This window comes from Olea europaea, chromosome 11 (genome assembly GCF_002742605.1).
Source record: "Olea europaea var. sylvestris chromosome 11, O_europaea_v1, whole genome shotgun sequence".
Classification (NCBI taxonomy): Eukaryota; Viridiplantae; Streptophyta; class Magnoliopsida; order Lamiales; family Oleaceae; genus Olea; species Olea europaea.
Window position 1 is genome coordinate 29,599,923 of NC_036247.1, and position 14,371 is coordinate 29,614,293.

General features: G+C 38.2%; 1 long non-coding RNA gene across 4 annotated transcripts; it reads left to right on the forward strand.

Moving 5' to 3' along the window:
* The first annotated feature begins 1,140 nt into the window (after positions 1-1,140).
* Positions 1,141-6,268, forward strand: LOC111404010. 4 transcript variants are annotated; one of them, XR_002704625.1, is made up of 5 exons: positions 1,141-1,419; positions 1,528-1,594; positions 1,741-1,819; positions 4,476-4,551; positions 4,641-6,268. It is a non-coding gene; the product is annotated as an uncharacterized LOC111404010 (long non-coding RNA). The 4 variants fall into 4 exon arrangements; XR_002704624.1 differs by having other exon boundaries at positions 1,144-1,419; positions 4,476-6,268; XR_002704626.1 differs by lacking the exon at positions 4,476-4,551 and having other exon boundaries at positions 1,144-1,419.
* Positions 6,269-14,371: the final 8,103 nt, after the last annotated feature.

Sequence of the window (14,371 nt, forward strand, 5' to 3'; positions counted from 1 at the left end):
GGAAGGAAAAATGTTTTGTTTAGTGAACTATAAATGAGTGCGATAACGGTACATCAACTTTTTAATATATATATTTGATCGGGATCATTATCCCTACTCATAAATTTGATACACGTATTTGACAAATTATCGTGATCTTTAAATTAAGTTAATCCAACATTTAATATTTTATGGATTTCAAGTTATTATAATAAACTCTTTCATAATCTTAGTAGAATACATATTGAATGTTGAATTGATTTAAATTAAAAGTCACGATTATTTGTCAAATAAGTGTATCAAATTTATGAGTAGGAGGAATTGTCCGATATTCGATATACATTAGTTCGTGATGATGATTAATACAAATTAAATTATTTAGCTTATCCAAACTTTATAAGCATTAGTTTAGTAGTTTAATTTGAGTGCCGCAGAAGCTAGCATTAACAGTTGGATTTATTTTTCGATTTACTACATGAAATTTTCTTTAAATCTATGTATTAATTTTGAAACTGTTCTTAATGTGTACAAAATATATGTATAATTTCATCATTTTACTTTTTACCCTCATGGTAAAAATTTGACTCTACCATGATTTGCTAGTGAATATTGTACAAATAAAGACGGGCTTTTCGAATTATTCATGATGCTTTCCCTATCACTAATCCTAATAAACTAAAAGAGTGCCCTTCGGGGCATAGTTCAGCGGTGCAAAGGACAGGAGTGAGGTTATCTCATACCTTGCTGACAGTCGCGATGTGGGAGTTCGATTTTTGAAATATGAAATTGGACTCCTTGTAGGCATAATGTACAGACAGCTCTTGTTCCCTAACCTGTTTGAGACATATCCTGCGATTTACCTACTTTACAAAATTCTAAAGATGAGCCGATGAAGACCCTTTAGGTTGGGGATTCAACATTTTTAAACTAAAAGAGCCAGTTTTGAAGGCACCGTTTCTAAGAAATCGTGCCTTCCAAATTATTTTTCCTTTTTCGTTGTCATTTTCTTTTTAATTTTTTTAATTTTTTAATCAGTGCCCAGCTATTTTTTTCCCACTCTTCCTTACCCATTTTGTTCTTGCATTTAATGTTTGCATGTGAAAACCATCATTTTCTGACCTTGCGTCAGAAACCTTTTTTCCCTAGCCACACAAGTCTTTTTCAGTGTGTTTTGTAAGCAACCCTTTGTCTTCCACTCTCATTCTTCTCACGCACTTTTCTGTTTCTCATTCATTTGGTGCAAAAACCCTAAAAATGCCCTTTTCTTCTATTTCAAAAATTTCCGTTATTACTCTTCTGATACACCGCTCTTCTGTTGTCGCACGGACATTGTTCTTTTTTCTGTTCGAAAATCTCCGTTTTACTGATATGCATTTTGAACGACGATCGGCAGGAACGAGGTTTCTATGATTTCTATGAACCCAATCGACTGTTTCTTCGGTAAGATCTACAGTTTAGGCTTTATTTTTTGTAGTTGTGTGGAAATCGTTCTTTTTTCTGTTCGAACATCTTTTATACTGATTGTGTATTTTGAACGACGATCAATAGGAACGAGGTTGCTATGAACCCAATTGACAGTTGAAGAAAGAGTTCGATAGAAAGGGCAAAAATTGCGGTAAGATCTATGTTCCCTTCGTTAAGCTACTTTCTGTATTTATATTTGTGCGTTGTTCCTCTAGATCTAAGTCCCATCTTGGCTTATTTTTTTAATTTCTAATAATTGATTTAATGCAATTATTCTAATATATATGGTATATTCAGGTCCCAATGTTTATAAACAGCCAAGATAAGAAGCAGAAATGACAATGCAAGAATTACCCATTCATCTTAGTATACTATTGTAAGTGCCATCTTGTCTCATTGCTTTTAGCTCTTGTTTGAGCCCTATTTTTCATCAAAATACATTATTCAAAAGTGATTTAATATTATTTCAGCAACATATTTTTTAATAAAATAATATTATAAATTTTTTTCTTATTTTTTAATCACATACTCTTCATCGTAACATTATTGCAAAATATATTTTTCTAGAAAAATGGGCTCAAACAACCTCTTAATTTGTAGATGCTGCAATATCATATCCTTTTACCACTTCGTTCCTATCCACTTTCATTTTTTAATGCATGCTTTATTATTTGATGGGTAAAATATTTTATGCTCCTGTAAACCAGCAATTTTTATGTCAAACATTTTTATCATCATGTACTACCACGTTCTACACCTGCGTGGCAAGTATTAATTTTATTTTTGTGTTTCTTTGTGCATTAGTATCAACTTTTCAACTGGTCACCTTTAGGTAGAGCATTGGTAAGTCATGTAATGTATTTGACCTCCATTAGAGGGAAGGGGTGCGTTTGGGGGGGGGGGGGGGGGGATATATCTAGTCCAAGTTATCCACGTTCAAATTTGGATTCATTGTCATATAACCTACAGTTGGTTGAGGGTTTATGTTGTGGTAATGATCGATAAGGTTCAATGTTAGTCCACTTAATACTGAAAAAGCATCAAGAAAAGTTTGATAGCCAGGGGATGGAGGAGGAAACTGATGATTTGCCTGTGGAACTTGAAGTGGAGAATTTTCAATAGGATCAATTAATCTTATCAAGAATTGCTTGAGCAAGAAACATGTTATTTTGTGTTCGAAATCTCCTTGGATTCCAGGCATGTAAAAATATATTTTTCATAATAATTAAATATCTCCTCATCCATATTTTTTTTGGCTGAAAGGGGAAGAAGAGAAATAGAGTGAGAGGTGTGTCTGTTTGGCTGAAAGGGGGAAGAAGGAGAAAGAGAAATGGAGAGAAGAGTGAGAGGCATCTGCTTTTGAAAAGAAACACTCCCTCACCTTATATAGGAATAAACCTACATGTACAGAAAATATTTCACATGTACAAAAAGTGGGACGCGGGCTTGGAGGAAAGTGTTAATAAAATTCATTAAATTATTTATGTTTTTATCTTAATTTTCGGGCTCATACGAGATATCAAACGAAATCGAAATATTACATTCTTAACATTATTTTGAAGTCACGACCTAGTATTTCACGTCGTTAATGGTGCGCGAAATGGCCAAGAATAACAAATTTTCTTAAAATTGTTTTCCAGATGATAATTTCACTGAGATAAACACCTCAAATTTATTTGATTAACAGTAACGTATGGAAACAACTTTTGGGGCTTTGCGTGGTTAAAAACTTCAATAAGACGTAAAAATAGAGTTGTTCATGCAGGTGTTTTGCGTGCTAAAGCCGGTTCTTGGAAATTAGATCATGGTGTTACTAATATCGAAGATGTTCTAAATAAGATCACATTCACCTTCGATTAAAGGGACTAAGGGAAAGTTAAGATAATTCTTAAGAGATGTAGCAAGCCTACTGACTGGAGGATGGGAGGATATACATATAATAAAAATAAGGGTAAGAAGCAATTTTATCCATCTCTGAATGTACACCCAATTGATTATTTGATCCATATTGATACACTCTTTTTACATGTGAAATACTTTATGTACGTGTAAGTTTATTCCTATATAAGGGGAGGGAGTGTTTCTTCCCAAAAGTAGACACGCCTCTCACTTTTCTCTCCATTTCTCTTCTTCCTTCTTCACCCTTTCAGCCAAGTAGACACGCCTTTCACTCTTCTCTCCATTTCTCTTTTTCCCCTTTCAGCCAAAAGAAAAATATGGATAAGGAGATACTTAATTATTATGAAAAATATATTTTTACATGTTTGGAATCTAAGGAGATTTGGAACACAAAACATGTTTTTTGCTCAAGCAATTCTTGATAAGATCAATTGATACTACTGAAGATTCTTCACTTCAAGTTCCACAGACAAATCATCAGTTTCCTCCTCCGTCTACTGGCTATCAAAGTTTTCTTGATGCTTTTGAAAGTTCAGTATTAAGTGAACTAACATTGGACCTTATCGATCATTATCACAATATAAACCATCAACCAACTGTAGGTAATATGACAATAGATCTAAATTTGAACGTGGATAACCTGGACCAGATGCATACCATTGAGGCTCCGGTTGCAATGTTTCCAATGGTACAAAATATGTCAGATTTAGAGAGGATTGACCTGCTTAGAACAAAAAATTTGAACATACCCTTTCGATCACAGTTCCTGATATTTAACCATACACCGGATATCTCATCAGGTATTCACATATTTACTGCATCATTTTTAGTTGGAAAAAAATTGTGGTTGATAAAAATGTTGTCTATTTTTCTTAATATCATTTTCCAAATAAAATTTTCACCGAGATAAACACCTTGAATTTATTTGATTAATAGTAACGTATGGAAACGACTTTTGGGGCTTTGCGAGGTTAGAAAATTCAATAAGACACAAAAATAGAGTTGTTCATGCCGGTTCTTGGAAATTAGATCATGGTGTTACTAATATTAAAGGTGTTCTCCTCATTAACCGTTTTCTTTAATTCTTTAATTATTATTTATTAATATACAAACTAACCATTTTTTTTTTTTAGTTATATCCATATATTTTGGTTAGGATTTACCAAAATTGAACAAAGGAAAAGTAGTCACATGGGTGATAATAAGATGGTATGACAATATTAACTTTGTTTATATATATATATAAATTGTTTTTATACAAAATAATATTTTTCTTTTTACCAAAATGTTTTTGTTAGGGTTTACAAGGGGTGCGGATAAAGGAAGCGTTGCAAATTCTAGTGTTCAATTTTAACTATATAAAAAAGACATTGATGTTTTGAATGTTACGGAAGGATATTGGGAAATATTTGTATTTGCAATTGGGTAATACCATGGTTCTCATTATTTTGATTTGTTACCATATTTAGTTATTAAAAATGCAAATGGTTCAAATTTCACAAGTAAGCAATGAAATAACTAGGGTGTTTTACATATGTAAGGCAATGCGTTTGCCAGCTTGGTGTATTTTGATGCGTGAACCATATAACAATTCGGTAGAAATAAAAATATGAAATGCGTTTATAATAATTCACAAATCATCTCAAAACTTCATTGTAAAAAATATATATCGAAATTAAATTCTAGTAGTTAATAGCTCGTACACAGTAATAAACACGACTAAATATTGCATAGCCTAAGTTACCTAATGAACCTCGTGTTGTTTGAAGGAGAACATTATTGTCTGAGGACACAATTAAATAAGTTTTTATACACTAAACTCAATTAAATATGTGAATCAAGTTTATAAGACATCTCATTCACTCACAAATTGTGAAGATCCACAACCTATTCCGAAAGAATAGCCACGACATCTGACATAATTAAAGCATTAGTTGCTGACAAACTTTTTCAACTTGTACTTGAAAAATATAATTCATTTTGAAAGTAAAAATACACTATCAATGATTATTATCAAAGTTTGGGGTTGTTCAGTAAATCTCTTGATTCAGTGACTATTGGGGGTAATGAACCCTAAGTAAGCAACATATATTTATATGAACTTAGGTTATGCTACTTCATTTGAATGTAATGTATCATATAATCGTATTAATTGATGTGTTTTGATAATGCTATTAAGCAAGCTGGGCTTAGGTGTGATTTCGATACAAATCTTCCACAGGTGGAAATCGACCGACTATCTATTCACTGAAGATAATGTTCAAACTAGTATGTGTGTTTATGAACGTAGATTATGTCTCCAAATTGTTTGCTACCTAATAAAGAAATTCGTCATAACTTGCTGTTGTATTAATCAATGGCTGGAAAGAATAGGGGTATCTGTCATAGTTGTTGACAACCTGGGCATCAACTGTATGAATGTCCCCCAAAAAAAAAATAAAAATAAAAATAAAAATCTGAACTGTTTACAAGGAATTGTAAAAATGATGGAGGTTGAGAAGAATACGCACAACATAAGCTGAATATTCTTGTGTTGTACAAAAGATTGCGGTTATTTTGACTGGAATGACGGGAAGTCCTCGAAGAAGAAACTCTTGCCATTTGAAGGACAGCCTAGTAATTATTGTGATGGAATGCAATCAAGCACTGTTGGGATGTCTCCAAATAAAGCTAAAGCACCAATTGATGACCTGTTGAAAAGTGTTGCCGAATTAAAGATAGAAGAAGGGGATGTGGAGATATCATTCAACATAACTATCCGAAAAGGAAATTGGAAGATATTGTCAAGGAAAAGCGAATGCAGTAGAACTGATTTTTATGTTTATGTTTAGGTGTCTTGTGTAGTTGTAGCAGCTTGTCGAACTTATGTAATCAGATATTTCAACGAAGCTTATGTTTATGTTAATGTTGAGCCACATTTTAATTCCTTGGTTCTGTGTAGAAGAGCTAGATAAGGTAGATTCGATTCATGACTAACTTGAACAAGATAACTGACAATTTCTAGTGTCAATGATGCAGCTTTATCAGGAAAGAATCTGTAAGCATAACCCCCACAAGAATATGTACGGTTTGGGTAAATTGTATGTTCGTTCCAATTATTCTTCTCGAGTTAAAAAGCAATTGTAATAGTTTGTCTCCTATGTGGCACTTAAATTGATCAAATTTCATTTCCAATCTAATGTCAAAATTTCCTTTAAATTTTCGCACGATAGTATGTTGTCCATACTTGAGATATCAATATAGATATCCAAATAGAGAATATGTGGATCAACATAATAAGAATTTGAATCCAATAACAAGAACTTATGTAACCGAATATTTGCAAATTGATAATTCTTTCAAAAGGAAAATCCATTACGTTATAGACAATTCAAGCCACATGATATTTAGATTCTGGCTCATGTTTCAAAATATTACAACCTTCATTTTACAAAATAATATACAATCCGAGCCACCTTAATAACCGTATTACAAAAGTACAAGAAGTCCCATACTATTAGATTCTGCCTCATGTTGCTTATCAAAAGAGAGAGGCTTTACATCTTGGTGTAGAAGAACACATTCAAGTCAATAGATTCTGCCTACAAACGTTCAATAACATCAACACTCTCTTGCGTTACAAAAAATTGATGTGTTTGAGAGGATGAAATGCAATGATCTTTGGCCTCGTCATCATTTTTTGTGTTTGCGACATTTTCTTTCGGTCTACCAAGCTTCATTGAAAGTGTTGAACTTGTTGGACCCTGTACATGATGCAAACAGTAAGTTGGTTAAAAGGCAATTGATTGATTATACAATTGAGTGGCGGATAAGAGTAACGCAAAGATAGTAAGATTCTTTCAACCCTTTGATTTTTTTGAATTCACCTCCGACGGACTCTTTTTGCGTAAATTTTCTGGGGGCACCTTTTCTTTTTGTAAGCTTCGGATCCAAAATGTGAATGCTTTCATCATTTCGAGCTTCAGGTACGTACACACCTGAGTTATCACAATTCGATTTAGATAATTGGTTTGTTTGGAATTCAATCCACCCTAATAAATGGTTGGACCGTTCTTCATTCGATGCTATCAAGTCCGCCATCTTCGTAAAAGTGAGACACAACCTCTCGAACCTTAATTGTTCAACTGCACAAACCATACCATCGTACATCGTTGGGACCTACATATATGGTCTACTAACATCTCGCCTTCATCTTCGCAAGACATACTTCTTGAGAAGCAACTGTACGTCATTCCGAATTAAAACTAATATTGAGTGTTTGCAAATGATACCTTGAAACTCAAATAAATGACAATTGCAGTCAATCTCACAACTGTCTGTAACGAAATTAACTGTAAATATTCTTTTCTTCATTCCCTCACTAAGAATGATATCCTCACGTACCTCGTACTTTGTATGCCTGGGAAAGTCTGTCGTAGATAAGATTTCACAGTATACCTTCCCCGTGAACTCTTTTTGGAACTCTCTAAATTTTGTGATAGTGTACACATCTTGAAATTGTTTCTGTATTTAGTGGCACATGGAATCATTTGCAAAAATGATCTGAAATCAGCTTGAAATTCTTTCTCTATTTCACGAAGTCCTTTGCGTGGTTAACATACCAGCCCAAAATGTAGTGTTCAGATAGCATGGTACCCAACGACTTCTCTCTTTATAGAGTCCACTCAACCAATCATTATCGCGTAACTCAAAATGATCAAGCATATTCGACCGGCCTTCCTCAAATTCTTCACAACTTAATTTGTTGTAGACTAACACATGTATAGCATGCATTATTGAACCTCTGGCTTTGTGATATCCAAACTTCTTCAGTAACTTCTTTCGGTGCCATAAGCACTACCTATTTGAATAGCATTTTACATAGCTCGATCTTGATCTATAATTATTCCGTTAGGAGCTTGACCATTCGTGTATTCTAGCCATGGTCGAAATAACCAAACAAATGTGTTAGTATCTTCATTTGAAACCAAACCACAACCAAGAAGAGTTGACTGTCCATGGTGATTAACCACCTCGAAAGGAGCAAAAGGGATATCATACTTGTCAGAGAGGTATGTAGTGTCAAAAGTAACAACATTCCCAAATTTCTTATACGCTTCATGACATCTGTTATTTGCCCAAAACACATTTCTCAACCAACAATCATCATCCAAGTCCATACTAAAGAAAAAACCAGGACTACGTGACTGCATTTTCTTCCCTTCCCCTAGTCTTAAACGTCGCACTTTCACGATGAAGTTTATGCAATCTTTCTCAACACATGTCATGTTATCAAAACCACCTGCCTCCACTACAGTTGAATTAAAGCTTTTATGCAATGGTATGCCTGCTATATCTTTTACGTCAAGCCATCTTTTGGCACATTCACTAAGTTGCCTATTACATCTATACAACCTCGACTTAGATGGGCTTGTTTTATGGTTATGCTCTAAATGCACAACATTTATTCGAAATACTCCACGTGCATCAGAACACGCAATCAATCTGGCTTTACACCGAGTTTGAATTGTCAGTGGAGGATGCAATGAAGTACTTTTGTTTCGATTACGTCGCCCTTCTCGACTATAGGTAAAACTCACATACCGTACTATCCCATCATTTCCCCTCTTTGTATTTCATTTTCTAATAGGAAATCCTACTTGATAAGCGTATCTCTTGTAGAATTCGAATACCTTAGTCTCGTTCGCAAATTTCTTACCAACCGTAGGCACGATTATCTCATTTTCAACACCTACCAGTTCCTTGGCAAAACCATCATCACCCACAATATTAGACGAGTTCACATCCACTCCTTCAAGAATGCCATCATTGACTCCTGCAACAATGATGTTTCACATTAGGCTTTAAATGAACAGAGATGAAACAGATTGTTTTAATGAAAAAATGCAGTGATATGCTAGTAGGCTGCATTCCGAATTTACTGATTCAACTATGTTTGAAATCATTGTAGAAAATCTATTTTTGTCGTGTAAACCCTCGACCATTTCTCATAACCAATATCTTTCTACACAAAAAAGATTCAAAATATTAATGTTTATTTAACCGAAAATAGAAAAAGTGACTTTCTGTTATGTTTTAGACTCACTTTTAACAAGAAGTATCAACACATACAAACTTTTTAAACAAAAAGTGACATATCATATCACTATTAACAAAAAGTGACATTCTGTCTCTCTTTGGTTGAAAAGTGATAGACTGTTACTTTTTGTTTAAACTCAATTTTAAGAAAAAGTATCAACACATAAATTTTTAAAACAAAAAGTGACATATCATGTCTCTATTAAAAAAAAATTGACATTCTGTCACTCTTTGGTTGAGAAGTGACGGGATGTCACTTTTTAAACAAAAAGCGACATCAATTATTATAGAAGTTAGCAATGAGAACACATCAAAGAGTGACAGAATGTCACTTTTTAAACAAAAAGTGACATCAGTTATTATAGAAGTTAACAATGAGAACATACCAAATGTGATTGAATACCTGTATCGATTTCGTCAAGTTGTTTCATATGGAACTCAAAATCAGACCTAGAATATGCTCTTACAGCCTATTGAAATGTTCTACAATATTCTTTCCCCTTTTTTCCCACCAAAAGACGACTTCAAGTCCTTCAATAAGTGATAGGAACATAAACCGTACATAGCATTCTCATACACATGTGGAAGAATATCATATGCCGGTTCGAGATTCTCTACTCGATCGTCTCAGACAATGGTAGAGAGTTCGACAACAAGAAGGTCAGAAGTTTGGGTAAAGAACTTGGCATCAAGAAGCAGTTCTCCACGCCTCACCATCCACAAGAAAATGGCAAAGTTGAGGCTATGAACAAGACAATCAAGCACGTCCCAAAAAGGAAGCTTGATGCATCAAAAGGAGTTTGGGTGGATGAGCTGCCATAGGTTCTTTGGGCAATCCGAACCATCGCAAGAACCCCAACAAGGAAACCACCTTTCCTCATGGTATATGGGACTGAGGCGATGAGCCCCGTCGAGGTTGGACTTCCATCTCCACGATGTCTGCATTTCAATGAGATAACAAACGACGATCTTCACAGGTGGGACCTCAACTTTATTGAGGAAAGGAGAGATGACGCCTAGCTGAAGCTCGACACATATCAAAGAAAGATGACGAAGTACTTCAACTCGAAGGTAAAGAAGAGGTCATTTCGAATCTACGACTTAGTCCTTAGGAGAGTCTTCATCTCCTCGAAGGAACCAAGAATCGGTTCCCTGGGCCCGAACTGGAAAGGTCTATATAAAATCAGGGAGGAGATCCGACCTGGGACCTACTGGATTGAAGACATGAACAGCAAGGCACAACCCCGTCCATGGAACATTGAGCACCTCCGAATCTATTATCAATGAATGTACTACCTCGCTGGACGATCTTTCCCAGCTTATGTAACATTTCCATGATTCAATAAAATTATCCATGATTAAATTCGTGTCGCATTACGTCATCACCTCGGAGGAGAGGCCAGCTTCCAATCTTTGGGCCACATCGTTCGAATCCGAGGCGCATGCACTTGTCTCCCTTTGCTGAGGCTGAACGCCTCTAGGATAAGCCTTAGCATGGCTGAACCATCCACCATGTTAGGAAGCGTCATCACCTCGGATGAGAGGCCAGCGTCCCATCTTTGGGCCACCTCGTTCGAATCTGAGGCGTATGTACTTGCCTCCCTTTGGCGAGGCTGAACGCCTCTGGGAGAAGCCTTAGCATGGCTGAACCATCCACCATGTTGGAAAGCGTCATCACCTCGGAGGAGAGGCCAGCGTCCCATCTTTGGGCCACCTCGTTCGAATCCGAGGCGCTTGCACATGCCTCCCTTTGGTGAGGCTGAACGCCTCTAGAAGAAGCCTCAGCATGGCTGAACCATTCACCATGTTGGGAAGCGTCATCACCTCGGAGGAGAGGCCAGCGTCCCATCTTTGGGCCACCTCGTTCGAATCCGAGGCGCATGCACATGCCTCCCTTTTGTGAGGTTGAATGCCACTGGGAGAAGCATCGGCATGGTTGAACCATCCACTCCGAGGCCCATACACATACACAAGGCTCAACTACTAGCTTCATGCGACTACTTTTCGAATCAGTCAATATTCCCAGTTCGGCTGAAACACGGTCCAGTCAGGATCTATACAGGTTACAATTATTAAAATTAAGTACAATTCGTTTGCTTAAGTCCAATATTGTTCATGGTTCATGAGGCTGGCGTACGATTTACTCGCTCAAGTGATTGGAGTTAGGATACCAAGTTAAAGTTATTTAGTTCTTCAATCGACATTAAGTTCAATTGCATTGATTTTCAATCAAGATCACAAAAGGGGGGCCTGAGGCCAGTACATCAGAAATGACTGAAAAGAAAATTATCCTAAGCCTGTAACAACGATGGAGGTGCCTCCGCAGCTTGATCATCAAAACTTCCTTCTTTTGCCTTTGCTACTTTATCTACAATCACTTCATCAGCTGGCGTTTGAAGCACTTCATCCACAAACTTCGACCTCAGCTGTGACAGGTCTTGATTTGGGTAAAGTTCCTCAGCCCTCTCCATCATCTCGGCATAAGCGAAATTTCTCCAGTAGGTGCTGAAGCTCTTGTACTCCTCGGTATTGTGGAAGTTGGCAATGTAGTCTTTCACCGCATCCTCCCTCGCCACTTTGGCCTCCTCCCTAGCCTTGGTCACTTCATTGACGTACCATTTTATCTTGCCCTCCAAGAACTTATACGCATCTTGGGGCCCAGCCAGCTCCAAGTTTACCTTCTCCAAGGCTTCGACAGTCACCTTCTGGTGGTCATTGGAAACCTCCACTTTCTTAGTCAAGGAGGCTACCTCGCACTGGTACTCGTATACCTCCTTCTTCAGCGCCTCAATTTGAGCTAAGGCAGACTCCAGCTTGGCCGTGTCTTCAAGTTTTTTAGCCCTCTCTTCATCCGCCTCAGCTCTAGCTCCCTTCAGCTCCTCTGTAAGGGAGGTCGTCTTCTTCTCCGAGGACATAGTCCTCATTTGAAAGTCAGTGAGGGCCTCTCTGCACTCCAGTGCGAGGCCAAAGGTCCTCACACTTTGGCTCACGAGGGCCCTGGTCAAGTCTGTGGTGTTCCAAGAGGAGGCGTGCAATTGCCATCGATCCGTCTAGAATTTGTAGAAGCTTTCTGTGGCACTTCGGATCTCAGGTGGCAAAGCCTCTACCAATGTTGGAGCTAGGACCTCCTCCCTTCCAGTAAGGAAGCTCAGAGACTTTCCTTGCACCTTAGCAGGTCTCTGCTTGGTGGCCTCCTCCTCTGCCCCCCTCACAGCCTCTTCAGCTTCGACTCGTCGAACCATTTCAATCTTAACAGCTTTCGAGGTGGGTGTAAGGAGCTTCGGCTGACTAGTTTCTTTGCCATCATGGGACACAGAGGTCCCAAACTTTCTTGACGAGCTGGTGAAATGCACCAACTTCCTCTTCTTTGGCTCCTCAAGGACCTTCTCCTTCTCCCGAGGCTTTTTTGCCTTCTCCGTCCTCTGAGGTGTCCCTCCTCTAGAGCCCTTGAACTGCCGTCCTTACAGAGGTGTTCGACCCTGGCCCGAACCTCTTTGGCACCATTGGACCTCGACTTCAGGGCCTCGCCTTCACAGTAGATGTGGCCTTCAGTATAGTGGCCATATCAAGGGCTGGGTACTCCCTCCTCTTGAGCTTGTCTGCAGAACATGTCAGCGCATCAGAATCAAAATGAAAAGTAAGAAATATACTAAGTATAAGAGCTTCTTACCCTTGGAGGCCATCAGATCAAGGAAGTAGCGACTTCGATCGATGAGGTGGTCGAAATGGCAAAGCTTGAGAGGTCTTTTGTAAATGTCCTCTATCACTTCGAACTCTTCCTTGCTCAACTCGAACCTCCTACTGCTATCTGTAAAGGAAACTTCAACAGTTAGAAAAATAAATTTGAATACAGGATGCAAACTACTTAGGCTGGGAGACTTACAAGCTTCGTGGTACTGGGTCAGTACTGTGCAAGCCAGGGTTGTGTCTCCTTCCACCGCCTGCCACCTGCCCTTCACCCAGAACCACGATTCCTTCCACCCCTTAATGGAAGAAGGCAGCCCCATTACAAATGGTGCATGAGCCCCCAAGGAGTTAAGTAATACCACCCCCTTGACTCCTTGCCTATTACCCTAGACTGGAATAGGGTCATGAAGACGTGGAGATGCATGTCCTCCCCAAGTGAAACTTCCTTCCATAGGAAGTACGAGCTAACCAACTGGCTCCACGCATTTGGCAGAACTTAGGTTGGCGACAACATGAAGTTCTTCAGCACCGCCCTGAAGAAGGGGTGCAGAGGAAGATACATACCTGCCTTAAACAAGTACTCGCTCACCGCCACGCACCTAGGCTTTGGATAGCAGGTCCGCTCATGAACTTTGAGTACTAACATCTCTATATAATGAGGTACACAATACCTCTTCCTAATCTCCCCAACGTCTTCCCTGTCATGTTCGAAGGGACCTTAGACGCCCCCACTCCACACTGTAATCTACTGCCTCTTCGGTCATAGTATACTGCTCAACCTCGGAGCCCTTGTAACTAGCCCCCTGACCAAATGACGCGGCAGTGACCAACTCCCTACCCGAGGTGGACTCCATTTCAGAAAATGACTAAGAATGCAATACAAGGGATTTTCTGTAAAAATACCTACGAGGTTACTATGCCAATGAAATGGTGCTGAAAAATAAAAAAACAGACAGCTTCAATGCTAGAAAACTTAAGCTTTCAAAGAAAAGTCGGATTGCAAATGGTAGAAAATCCAAGACAATGGGGGGTCTCTCGCCTTTTATAAAGGGCCAGGACGAACCCCAACCGTCTGATCTAATCTCATCCAATTTGGACCCTTCATTCTTAATCAAATCCGAGGCGTAGAATTCAAACGGTTTTTCAAACCTACGCCTCAGATTCAAGCGTGTCTCGCACGTACCTCCTCCAACGCGTCTGTTTCTAGAAGCTCCAACTGTTCTCATAATTACGGTTTTAATTCAACGGCAGCAGGCGCCTTGGA